Below are 11,939 nucleotides of genomic sequence, written 5' to 3'. Positions count from 1 at the left end.
CGTGGAGTACAGTCAGCCTTTCGCCTCATCTGCCACGGAGAGGAGGTTCAGCGCCAGTCAAAAGGAATGAGTGAGTACCGTTTGTGCGCCTTATTCAGAGGCGGCAATAGAGAACTTCAGTCGTGACTTTGTTAATGATGCCAGTTGCCCAAAAGTGGCTTAACTACATGAAGTTTATTCAATGTTTGCGCATACTACAAGTGCTGCCAATAGCTACTGAGTTTTCTGCGTAGGAATGGCTTCAAGCCTGTGGCAGGAAGTGGTATGGACGGATTGCTAGGTTTCGTTGCTATGGGAGTTGCCATTTTATCTGCGAGCTCGCTACCCTCTATATACGTACTTGTGCCCAGGCACCCAACATATTACAACCTGTTGGTCAGATGTATGCGTACTGCGGAGCAGTGAATAGCGGTCGTTCATGACAGGATTTTTTATATTTTTGTAGCGATTGCGAAAGCTTTCACGACACTTAAGGAATCTGTGAATATAATAGCCTTTGGAAGCTTTGTTTTCTTGATGTGTTTGGTATTCGGTAATAGTGCATAGGCCTCTGCCGTAAGGACACTTGTGTCAGGTTGCAGAACGTCGGATTCCGAAAACTATGGAGTGATAGGTGAGTAAGAGACGCCGGTTTGTGACTTTGATGAATCTGTGTGAAACTTTGGGTGACTGACGCTCCAGAAAGTGCATTTGGATGCGTACATCTGGATCGTGCTTGTTACACCAATAAATGATTTGACATAGTAGTTCTGTGGAAACCACCCGAACAGGTGAATGTCTGATTTTCCCTTTATTAATTACTTCTCTCCACCTTGCGGGTTTCCGCAGAACTACTACGTCAAACACTTGCCTGTGCTTCGTGTTGTCGACAAATTCGACTTCGCCCTGCCATCTGCTAGCCGCCTGGTTAGCTCAGATGGCAGAGCGGCTGCCCCGTAAAGGCGGTGGTCCCGGGTTCGAGTCCCGGACCAGGACGAATTTTTCTTGAACTCTGAGACTTTTCTTTCGAGGAACCCGTATGGGTTTCCTTTGTAGCGATTGCCACGAACGGGTGGATGTCTGATTTCCCCTTTATTAACCAATAAATTATGTGTCACACTCGACGAGTTGCAATTGCCACGGCGGAAACAGCTCTGCTGGAGCCATTAGAGAATTTTCAAAAACTGGAACACCCATTTCTCACTGAGGTTTCTTAAACGCAGCAAAAAGGGGTTCTCTTACTGCAGGTCAGTTATGAAAGAGGGTGACACTAGCCATATCATTTGGAGTTGAAGAGAAGGGTGCTAATTGGTTGCGCTCGTATGACAAAGTACATGAAGCTGGAGTACGACCTTTGAAGGTGAAGCGACTAATCACTAGTTTCAATGTAGATACTTTCTCCAGGATTTGTCCTGAAGGCACCGGTCGCCAGGCGGATGCATAGATGATGGACAGGGTCCAGAACCTTCAAGGCGGTGGAGGAGCCTATTGATACACTATGGCCCCGTAATCCAAACGTGTTTGAATTAGGCTTTTGTACAGGTTCAAGAGGCACTTCCTCTCGCTAACCCACATGTTGTATGACAGAATTTTAAGGATGTTCATGGTTTTTAGGCATATAATTTTAAGGTACATCAGGTGCGGAATAAAAGTTAACTTTGGGTCCGAAATACTGCCTCAAATTTGTGCTTTCTGTTTACAGGTAAGCGTTGACCATGCAAATCAATATGGGGGTCTGGGACCAGGCCCCTATTTCTATAAAAGAGGAAGCAGGAGATTATAGTGGGATTTATCTGAAATCCATTCTCTTGTGCCCATCTCGATAATTTGTTCAGACCAAGTTGAACCTGTCGTTCACAGATTGCGAGCTTACAATATCCAAATCCCATCTGCGCGTCATTAACGTAAGAGGAATAAATGAACGTAACGAATTCAATTTTACAATAGAAAGGCTACAATTAAGTACTCCACCTTGTGGTACCCCGGTCTCCTGGATAAATGGCCTGGACAGAGCATTGACAGCTCTAACACGGAGCGTGCGATTCGATAAATAACTTTTTATTTGGTTAAGTACGTTGCAACGAATACCTATTTACGAGAGATGTCGCAAAGTTCTGTAACGCCAGGTGGCGTCACAAGCATTTTCTAGATTAAGGAACACCGTCAGGAAGAACTATTTGTGGACAAAAGCTTCACGAATGTATGCGTCAATCCGCACGAGGTGGTCAGTCGTGAATAGGTCTTCTCTAAATTCACATTGATAAAGTTCAAGCAATTTCTTTGATTCGAGGAAGCGTAATATCCGACGATTGATTATTTTTTCAAATAACTTACGAGGGCAGTTTTTTAGTGTTATAGGCCGATAACTTGCAATGGAAGATGGATCCTTACCCTGTTTCAAGACAGGGATTAAACCACCTCTTTACATGCTAAAGGAATGTGTCCTGTTGCCCACCTAGTATTGCAAAGAAACAGAGCCATTTGTGCATCAAGATGACGGTGTTTGATCATCAGGTGCATAATTCGATTAGCTCCCGGCGTGATTTCGCGGATCTACGACGAATCAAGTCGCTGATCTCTCAGCCATTGTTTGGTTTTTTTTAAAGTGGATGGTGCAGTGCGCCTCTATCGGTCACGCGACCATGTAGCGTGACGTCACGGAGCTGCGCATGTACACATACTCTGTTTATTAAAATAAGTTCCTGTTCAACTCTCAGCCTGGTCTGATTGCATCTACGCGCGCTCCGCGGTAGTGCGACCCTTTGTTCGCCGGACGGCGTCTACGACGTCTTCGTTGGCGATACGACATCCGGAGCACTCTTCTCACAAGTATTCGAAGCAGCTCCGAGCTTGGCGGCACCAAAATGTGGTTCTTGTTGTTCACTTCCACTGCATTTGCGTTTCAATGCCTTACTTTCTGCTACATATTTATGCATCAGGAAAGCTGCGGAGTAATGTTTTGAGCTAGACGCACGCTCGAAATGCTCTCCAAGGGCACTGACCTGGTCTTCCTGGCTCTGGCCTTGATCGTCAACTAGCGGCAAATGTTGAGAACGCCAAATTAATAGTTTTGTTACCCTGTACGTTTGTTTCTTGCGTATATGAAATAATGCCCGAGATATACTTTTGCCAGCCCTCCCTTCCAGCAATATGTACGTCGTGTTCTTCTACCTTGTGATTTTATGTGTTTAAAGCTTATGAAGTTCTCAGCCATCGGAGAGTCACATAGGAGACAAAACGCCTTGTTCTGCCTTCTGTGTGCTTCGGTACATTCCTTATTCAACCAGGGAATGTGTCGTTTAGAAGTCTGTGGGATGCCCATTGATGCGGCTTCAATTAAATACGCTGTCGGGTATGCCACTGCATCATCAATGTGAGGGCACGGACATCATCCTAGGAACTGCGTAAGTTCGCGAAACAGCATCCAGTCACCTGAATCGACTTCCCATCTGGGAATATGTGGATAGCAGTCATCTGGTTTTGTTAACTTAAAACAATCGGAAAATGATCACTTCCGTGAGGGTTCTTTATGACGTTCCACTCTAGCTACGCCATGAGTGTACCTGATGCTATGCTTATGTCTGTGGAGGAGAATGCTTTATGTGCAACGCTATAGAATGTTGACACTTTCTTAATAAGGAGGAACGAACGAGAGGAAATAAGGAAATGTTATATTAAGCGGGTTCTCGCATCACAACGAGAGGCTCCCCAAAGGGTGCTATGCATGTTTGCATCTCCTACGACTATTTAAAGTTCCGGAAGTTCATGAATAAGGCTCTGGAAATGTGTTCTGTGAATTTGACAGCGGGAAGGAATGTAAACGGAAGTGATGGTCACCATCTTTTTGAACACCAGCGCTCGGACGGCAACTGCTTCAAGGGACGTTTGGAGTTGCAATTGCTTATAGGGAACACTTTTATCAACTATTATAGCCACACTGCCCGACGAGGAGTGAAAGTTATCGCGGCCTTTCCGAAAATTGGCATATTGGGTGAGAAAGTTTGCGTGCCTAGATTTTAAGTGTGTTTCCTGGACGCACATCCCTTTTGGACTTAGTTTATAAAGAAATTCTTTAAGATCATCTAGCTTGTGCAGAAGTTCCCTAATATTCCACTGCAATATTTGCCCGTCCATTTTACAGAAGAAATGTGTGCTGTGTGCCTAATATAGGAAAGTTATCTTACAGAGGCCTTCTGGGGCCCTGTGATGCGGGGTTTCTCTTTTTTGGAGCGGTCGAGAGATTCTAGACGCTCCTTGGGCGCTGGCGGCGCCGGTTGACTGGAAGTCCCGTCGATCGCCTCTTGCTGGACGCTGGACTCACGCTCTTGCGAGCTGTGCGTTCGCCTTGAAGGCCTCGCCTCGGGAGACGAGACCTCTGAGACCACCAACCCAGACGTTCGCGGGCCTTTCTAGGATGGTGGAGCAGCGGTGGTTGCACCCGTTTAGGGGGCTGCTGGCCGAACCACGGCTACACTCTTGGTGGTCCGGGCTGAAGCCGGAGTCTGCTGCGGCGCTGCCTCCTTACGCACCACATCAGCATATCTTGCGGTATGAGGAAATCAGAAACGTTCTTGAAGGAGGTGCTTTCTTTTTTTTCCAGTCATGAATTCTCGTTCTCTTTTCTATGTCAGACAAGCTCGGGAAGGAGCTGTGTGGTTTGCCGTCGCAGTTCATGCAATGTAGTGTGCCATCGCAGTTGTGTGAGGGGTGACCATGGTCACCACACCTCGCACAAGTTTGGTGGCCTCGGCAGCTTTGTGGAACATGGCTATATTGTTGACATTTGAAACAACTTCGAAGGTTCAGGATGCAGGGCCTGACACGAATCTTAATGTATCCTGCCTCGATCGTCACCGGCAGAACTCTGGAGTCGAATATATGTATGATATGTTTTGTTGGAATTTCTTTGTTCGCTCTCCTCATTTTTATCCGCTGGACATTATTCACGTTCTCACTCATCCATCCCCCCGTAAGCTCTGTCTCGATCAGTTCAATAAGTTAATCTTCTGAAATGACACCTCGAACAGCGTTGACTGCGCGGTGTTTGGTTACGATCACTGGGATGTCCCCGAGTTACACTAGCCTGGACTGCATTTCGCACTGTTTCTTGTCCCGTAGTTCCCACAGACGGTCACCTTTGGCCATCTTCGGGGCTTTGTACATTTGCTTTGAAAGTCTGTCAGTGATTTTACTACGTGAAAAGGTGAAATCGTTCTCGCTGTCTTTTCTGTCTTGTCCCTGTGCAATAACTGTATTTGGGAAATTGATTGATTGATTGATTGATTGATTGATTGATTGATTGATTGATTGATTGATTGATTGATTGATTGATTGATTGGTTGATTGATTGATTGATTGAAAACATCTTTATTTGCTGCATATTCGTAGAACTCTTGGCTGCGCCGCCTAGTCCGGTAGTCGACTGGTTATTGCTGCTGCGCTGGCCCTCCCCACCAGCCAGTGCTGATGGTCAGAATCACCGCTGAGCAGAATAGCCTCCCACTGCTGTTCTGAGGGATTTGGAATGGGGTCAACTATGCGATTAAATTGGCGTGCCCACACCGTGTGGTAGAGGTTAGCTACCTCTCCACAGTGTGAGCATTGCGGTGAGTATATAGTGTAGGGTACCACTGGTGTAACTTAGCTGGCGTTGGGTATGTGTTGGTTTGTAGTCTCCTAAGGGTGTTCTAACTTATTGAGGGATTTATGTGGTGTTGGGTACTCCTTCCTGGCTGTTCTTTATGGTGTGAAATTGTCAGCATACACTGCTAAAGCAGTTAGGTCGCAGCACCCTTCACGGTCATCAGGGGGAGACGCCCGGTATAGAAGAGCTCGGGCGTGCCTGTGAGCGGCTTCGTTTCCGCCTGGTAGTTCCAGGTGACCGGGAAACCAGATGACTGAGGCTTGGCTGGGTGGATGCTTAATCAGCAGTGACAACCCTGACCTGTGAATTAATCCATTATTGAAGTTGCGACAGGCGTTCTGGGAATCGATGAGCACATCGGCGTTGGGGTTAGATGCTATAGCTAATGCAATAACTGCTTCCTCTGCGTGAGTGGGGTTGGATGTTTTCATCGAGGCGCAGTTCACCATCGATCCTGAAGGCGTTGAGACCACAATAGTCATCACTCCATTCTTTGGTCCTGCGGCGGCCACGCAAAGGGTGTTCTTCTGCAGGGCTTCTCCTCTTGCTTTTCTCCTTTCGATGTTATATGCGGGATGCATGTTCCGCGGAATGGGGTACACGTTGATGCGTCTCCTCACATCACGTGGCACCTCTCCTCTTTGGTCTATCGTGTAGGGAAGATTAATATAAATCTTTTCAAACTTTCTCTTTCATAAAGAAATGAAAAATGTCATTGTTGCGCCCTCTTTTTGAGGACGATTGGCAAGCGTATGAAAATGGGCTGCCGTAGATTTATGCCAGTCATCAGCAGAGAGGCGAGCCACCCATCACGAAGTCCTACAAGAGGACGCGAAGAAACTATGTTCTGTGTGCGCCACTACTACAACCTTCGAATAACGCAATACGCATAATAAATGGTGGTTACGATACACAAGATTAACCCTTGCTATCTGGAAATGGGGAAATGGAAGGAAGCGAAAAGAACACCCGAAAAGAGGAAAGGCAAGAGAGAAAAAAAATTGAAGAGGGGGATAGCGAAAAGGTGACTGCCGATTTCGGCCAGCTGGGTCAGTCTGGAGGCACCGTATTTGTGAAGCAGAGGCCGAAGAGATGTCTTGCCTCCGCCGGGGGGCCATAAAGGTCCGAACGCTCACGATCGCTTCAACCCACAGGGCCCCCTTTCCTGAGACACTGCAAAGCCGCGTACGGCTAAGCGCGGAAGTGTCCAACTCTGATGTGCTCGGGTACGTGGTGTCCCAACACACTAAACGCCTGCTTACGCAGACGTCCCTGCGGTGTATGACACTGTCGAGAAATGTGTCAAATGTACAAATATATTGCAAGATGCTGGACAGTGAATTGCAAGAAAGCCGAGCTGTAACGTTGATGCTTTGCACATCTTCTAGTAAGTCCTCATAATTACGCACTACTTAAATGTGTACTTATTGGGGAGGCACTCTTGTTACGTTTCCTCAGACAAAGACCTGCATCTCCGACTAGAGCCACGTAAACAAGTCAGTTATAGGCTGCAAGCATTACGAGAACGCAAACAATAATCTCTTCGTGGTTCCTACCGGAACGCGGTGCGCCAAGTCAAGCATGGCAGTGCCTTTAGCAAGGACGTCGTTTTTAGCAATAAGAGGGGTCTATCTCGAAGTCTCAGAGACTACTCCATCCGGGTGGCGGAAGCGGGTCTCGAAGCCTATGGTATCGCAGACTGCACGTGCCGGAAACAAGTCACTGATGCTATTTCTTAGACACCACCTATTTAGACGCCATCTATAGACAGCACAATCAAGTGAAATTGAGACGCATGGAGTAGTTAGCTGGTAAATTTACCCGAAGCTCAAAGTCCGTGTTTTTTTTTTTTATTGCTTTGCCACCATTTGATCGAACTGGTGAAAACTGGTCCCGAATGCACAAACCTGCGAACTGTGATTGAAGAAAATGATGTAAGTATTCTGTTCTGTAACTGAAGTGAGCCATCTGCATCCGCAGGCTTGCGAGGTTGTCTAGGTAAGCTCTTTCTTCTGTTCCATCTTTACCTGGCATCGTCGCAGTCTATTGAAATAATACAGGTAGTACAATGCAATACGCATTTATTATTCTATTATTATGCCATTGCAATATGAGGGGTGATAGAAAAAGCCGCTGCAAAGCAGCTTCACTGGGCTCCCATCTCCTTTAGCATGAACAGCAATGAGTAGCTGGATTTGTAACATCAAAAGCAAGTTCACGCTAGGTACAAGCACGTATAGATGACACATTTTCGTTCCAAAAGATCAGCATAATCAGTGCTATGGCGCAGGCAAAGGAAAGAAAGGAGAAAAAAAAAAGAAAGCGAAAGAAAGAGAAAAAAAAATATTCACCGCGACAAAGCCACGAACTCGTACGACATCTGAATAATATTACATAAATATTTCGAAGTATTATTTGTTATATATTTAAATAGGTTTATGCAGCTTGTGCAGGTTTCGAAGGAATACACTGAGCAACGGAGAAAGATTTCTACAGTTTTACATGGAGCTTCGTGCCGCGGGTTTGACGCATGCTTCTTTAGCACGTGGGGTACTTAAGTAATCCTATTGAAAATGCGCATTTATCTCCTCTTCCACGTTTGAGCACAGCCGGTGCGTATACTTGTCTTTCGGTGTAGCTGCTGCATCGTTTTTTCGTCGCTGCTTTCTCTTCGACTTTATTTTTTACAAGGTTCGTATTGTGAGGAACCCCTTCTATGTGCATCGCCAACGAAGAATATCCCCTAATAGTTCACTTTTCGAGATACATATATAATCAGCGCACGATCTCAGTGCCGTCGTGCTTGGCTTTCTCACCAAAATTAAACGTTGTTACTGTTTAATAACTGTGGCAGTATGGACAATATGGCAAGTGAAGAGCCCGCCAGCTCAAATTGTAGCTATAACAAAATGCACTAATTGCAACATCAGCAAAATCTGAAAAATAGAAATAACATCTTTAGCAATGGCTTAGAGTGAGGGAACGCACCACATACACAAAATAAATCTACTTAGACCTCGACCAAGTTGCTAATGTATCCAAATGACCTACAACTGCAAGACTTGTGACAGCATGAGCAGTCAGCACATGACCTGCAATAATGTGAATGGTCATGCGTAGCGTGAGAAAGCATATGGCCTGTGACGAGCATGGTAAGTATCTACTGATGCGGAAATAATTTATGTCAGAAAAAATTAAGGCGGCACACACTGACACAAAAGAAAAGAAACGGACAACGCAAACACAGTTTGTTTTGTTCCCTTCTTGTAGCCGTGTGTGCACGCCAAGGTTTTTTTTCTAACATGCATCCCTAGCAGCTAGCTCCATTTCCTGTCATTCTATGAAATAGAATGACAGGAAATGACAGGAAATACAGCACCCGGAAAGTCGCTAACGCGGAAGGGTTAGGAAATTAAACCAAAAGTGGTCGATTTGTGTGCCTGGCATTATTGATGCGGTCGCGTTAACGTTTCTAATATAGTCTTATTTATTGCGTAGGCCTAGAATACTTTAAGGATTTTCAATGGCTGCTCTTTATCAGAATGATTTCTCTCTGCTTCATATTACATGCAGGGCGCGGTGAAAGCTCTATCATTAAAATAAACACCCATAAGTATGTTTGCGATGCACTCATACACAATTACTTCTATGTTACCTTAATGTACGTGTTACGTTCAATGAATGTTGCGTGTGGAAAGACACAGACAGAAGAGGCTATTTACAGGCTATTTACACTGGAGCCAGGCAGCCAGGCTGACACTCGCTCGCGCCAAGCGCACCGACCAACTTCGTCGTCGTTCTCGCGGCGGCTCATTTCTTGAGCATCGCTTGAGCATATCGTAATACTACCCCCCGGCGGCAAAAGCACCGTCACGGTGCTGTTAAATATCCAAGGCGCGTGGAGAGTTGTAGGGCTTGAGTCGGGCGACGTGGACGATGTCCCTGGTTGTCACAGCGGAGGACGTAGTGGGCGTAGCTAAAACGATTTCATAGGTGACATCGGTCACTTGGCGGAGCACGCGATATGGGCCTGTGTAACAAGAAAGTAGTTTTTCACATAGGCCAACTTTACGCGAAGGTGACCAAAGCAACACGAGGCTGCCGGGCACAAAATGGACATCACGGTGACGGAGGTCGTAGCGTTGCTTCTGCTTGTCTTGGGACACTTGTAGACGACTGCGCGCAAGTTGGCGAGCGTGGTCAGCATGGGCGATTGCATCACGGGCATAAGCGCTAGTTGAAGCTGTGGCGGACGGAAGCACAGTGTCCAGTGGTAGCGTTGGTTCGCGGCCATACAAGAGGTAAAACGGGGAAAAGCCAGCAGTTTCGAGACGGGAAGAGTTATATGCAAAGGTAATGTAAGGTAGAGCCAGGTCCCAGTCACGGTGGTCGTCGGAAACGTATTTGGATAGCATGTCTGTAAGGGTGCGGTTCAAGCGCTCAGTGAGGCCGTTCGTTTGGGGATGGTAGGAGGTGGTAAATTTGTGACGTATTGAGCAGGCACGCATGATGTCGTCGATGACTTTGGCCAAAAACGTACGGCCACGGTCTGTTAGCAATTGACGCGGAGCACCATGCATCAAAATAATATCATGTAGGAGGAAGTCCGCAACATCAGTTGCGCAACTGGTCGGAAGAGCACGGGTTACGGCGTAGCGCGTCGCGTAGTCCACCGCGACTGCAATCCACTTGTTTCCTGATGTAGATTCCGGAAATGGGCCAAGAAGGTCTAAGCCGACACGATGAAAGGGCTCGGCAGGAATGTCGAGCGGCTGCAGGTAACCAGCGGGGAGCTGGGAAGGCTTCTTGCGTCGTTGGCAAACTTCACAAGCGGCGACGTAACGTCGTACGGAACGGGCAAGACCAGGCCAGAAAAAACGGCGACGTACACGGTCATAGGTTCGAGATACGCCGAGATGTCCTGCCGTTGGTGCGTCGTGGAGCTCTTCTATAACGATGGAGCGGAGGTGTTTAGGTACTACAAGCAGGAACTCAGAGCCGTCCGGATGAAGGTTACGACGGTACAGAGTACCGTCGCGGAGGACGAAGAGGCGTAGAGTAGCATCGGCCGGAGAGTGCTCAAAACGGTCGATGAGTGCTCTGATGTAGGTGTCACGGCGTTGCTCGTCGGCGAAATGAAGCAGCTGGGATACCGAGAATACGCAAGAAGCACTGGCAATATTAGGGGAGTCAGAGTCGTCAACAGGGTAACGCGACAAGCTGTCGGCGTCTTGGTGCAGGCGGCCACTCTTGTACACCACGGAATATGAAAATTCTTGTAGCCTCAAAGCCCAGCGACCAAGCCGACCTGTAGGATCTTTTAGCGAAGAGAGCCAGCAGAGAGCATGATGGTCAGTTACTACGGAAAAAGGGCGACCGTAAAGGTAAGGACGGAACTTCGCAACCGCCCAGACTACAGCAAGGCATTCTCGTTCCGTAATGGAATAGTTGCGCTCCGATGGTGTGAGGAGGCGGCTCGCATAAGCAATTACGCGATCCTGGCCACGCTGACGCTGTGCTAAGACGGCACCTACGCCATGACCGCTGGCATCTGTACGCAATTCTGTAGGGGCATCAGGGTCGAAGTGGGCGAGAATGGGTGGTGAGGAGAGAAGAGTAACGAGACGAGAGAAGGCGGCGGCTTCTGCAGTACCCCACGAGAATTGTACGCCTTTCTTCAAAAGATTAGTGAGGGGTCTAGCAATTGCCGCAAAATCTTGAATAAAACGACGAAAGTACGAGCATAGCCCTACAAAACTTCGAACGTCTGCGGCTGTCTTCGGGACCGGAAACTCTCTGACAGCGCGAGTTTTATCGGGATCAGGCTGTACTCCGGAAGCATCAACGAGATGGCCCAGAAGAGTAATTTGCCGGTGGCCAAAACGACATTTGGACGAGTTAAGTTGCAGCTTCGCCTTTCGAAATACATCAAGTATAGTTGTGAGACGTTCAAGGTGAGTGTCGAACGTTGGCGAGAAGACAATGACGTCGTCGAGGTAGCAGAGGCATGTGGACCATTTGAAACCTTGGAGCAAAGAGTCCATCATACGCTCGAAGGTGGCAGGGGCGTTGCATAATCCAAACGGCATTACTTTAAATTGGTATAGGCCGTCAGGTGTGATGAACGCGGTTTTTTCGCGGTCCATATCGTCAACAGCAATCTGCCAGTACCCCGAACGAAGATCAATAGACGAGAAATAGCTGGAACCGTGCAGGCAGTCAAGGGCGTCGTCTATACGTGGGAGCGGGTAGACGTCCTTCTTTGTAATGCTGTTCAGATGACGGTAGTCTACACAGAAGCGCCACGTGCCGTCCT

The 11,939-nt window shown here is 47.4% G+C and overlaps 1 non-coding gene across 1 annotated transcript; it reads left to right on the top strand.

Moving 5' to 3' along the window:
* Positions 1–901: 901 nt before the first annotated feature.
* Positions 902–976, top strand: TRNAY-GUA (transfer RNA tyrosine (anticodon GUA)). The gene has a single exon. It is a non-coding gene; the product is annotated as a tRNA-Tyr (tRNA).
* Positions 977–11,939: the final 10,963 nt, after the last annotated feature.

Source organism: Dermacentor andersoni, chromosome 3, assembly GCF_023375885.2.
Source record: "Dermacentor andersoni chromosome 3, qqDerAnde1_hic_scaffold, whole genome shotgun sequence".
Lineage (NCBI taxonomy): Eukaryota > Metazoa > Arthropoda > Arachnida > Ixodida > Ixodidae > Dermacentor > Dermacentor andersoni.
This window is presented reverse-complemented; position numbering and strand designations above follow the sequence as displayed.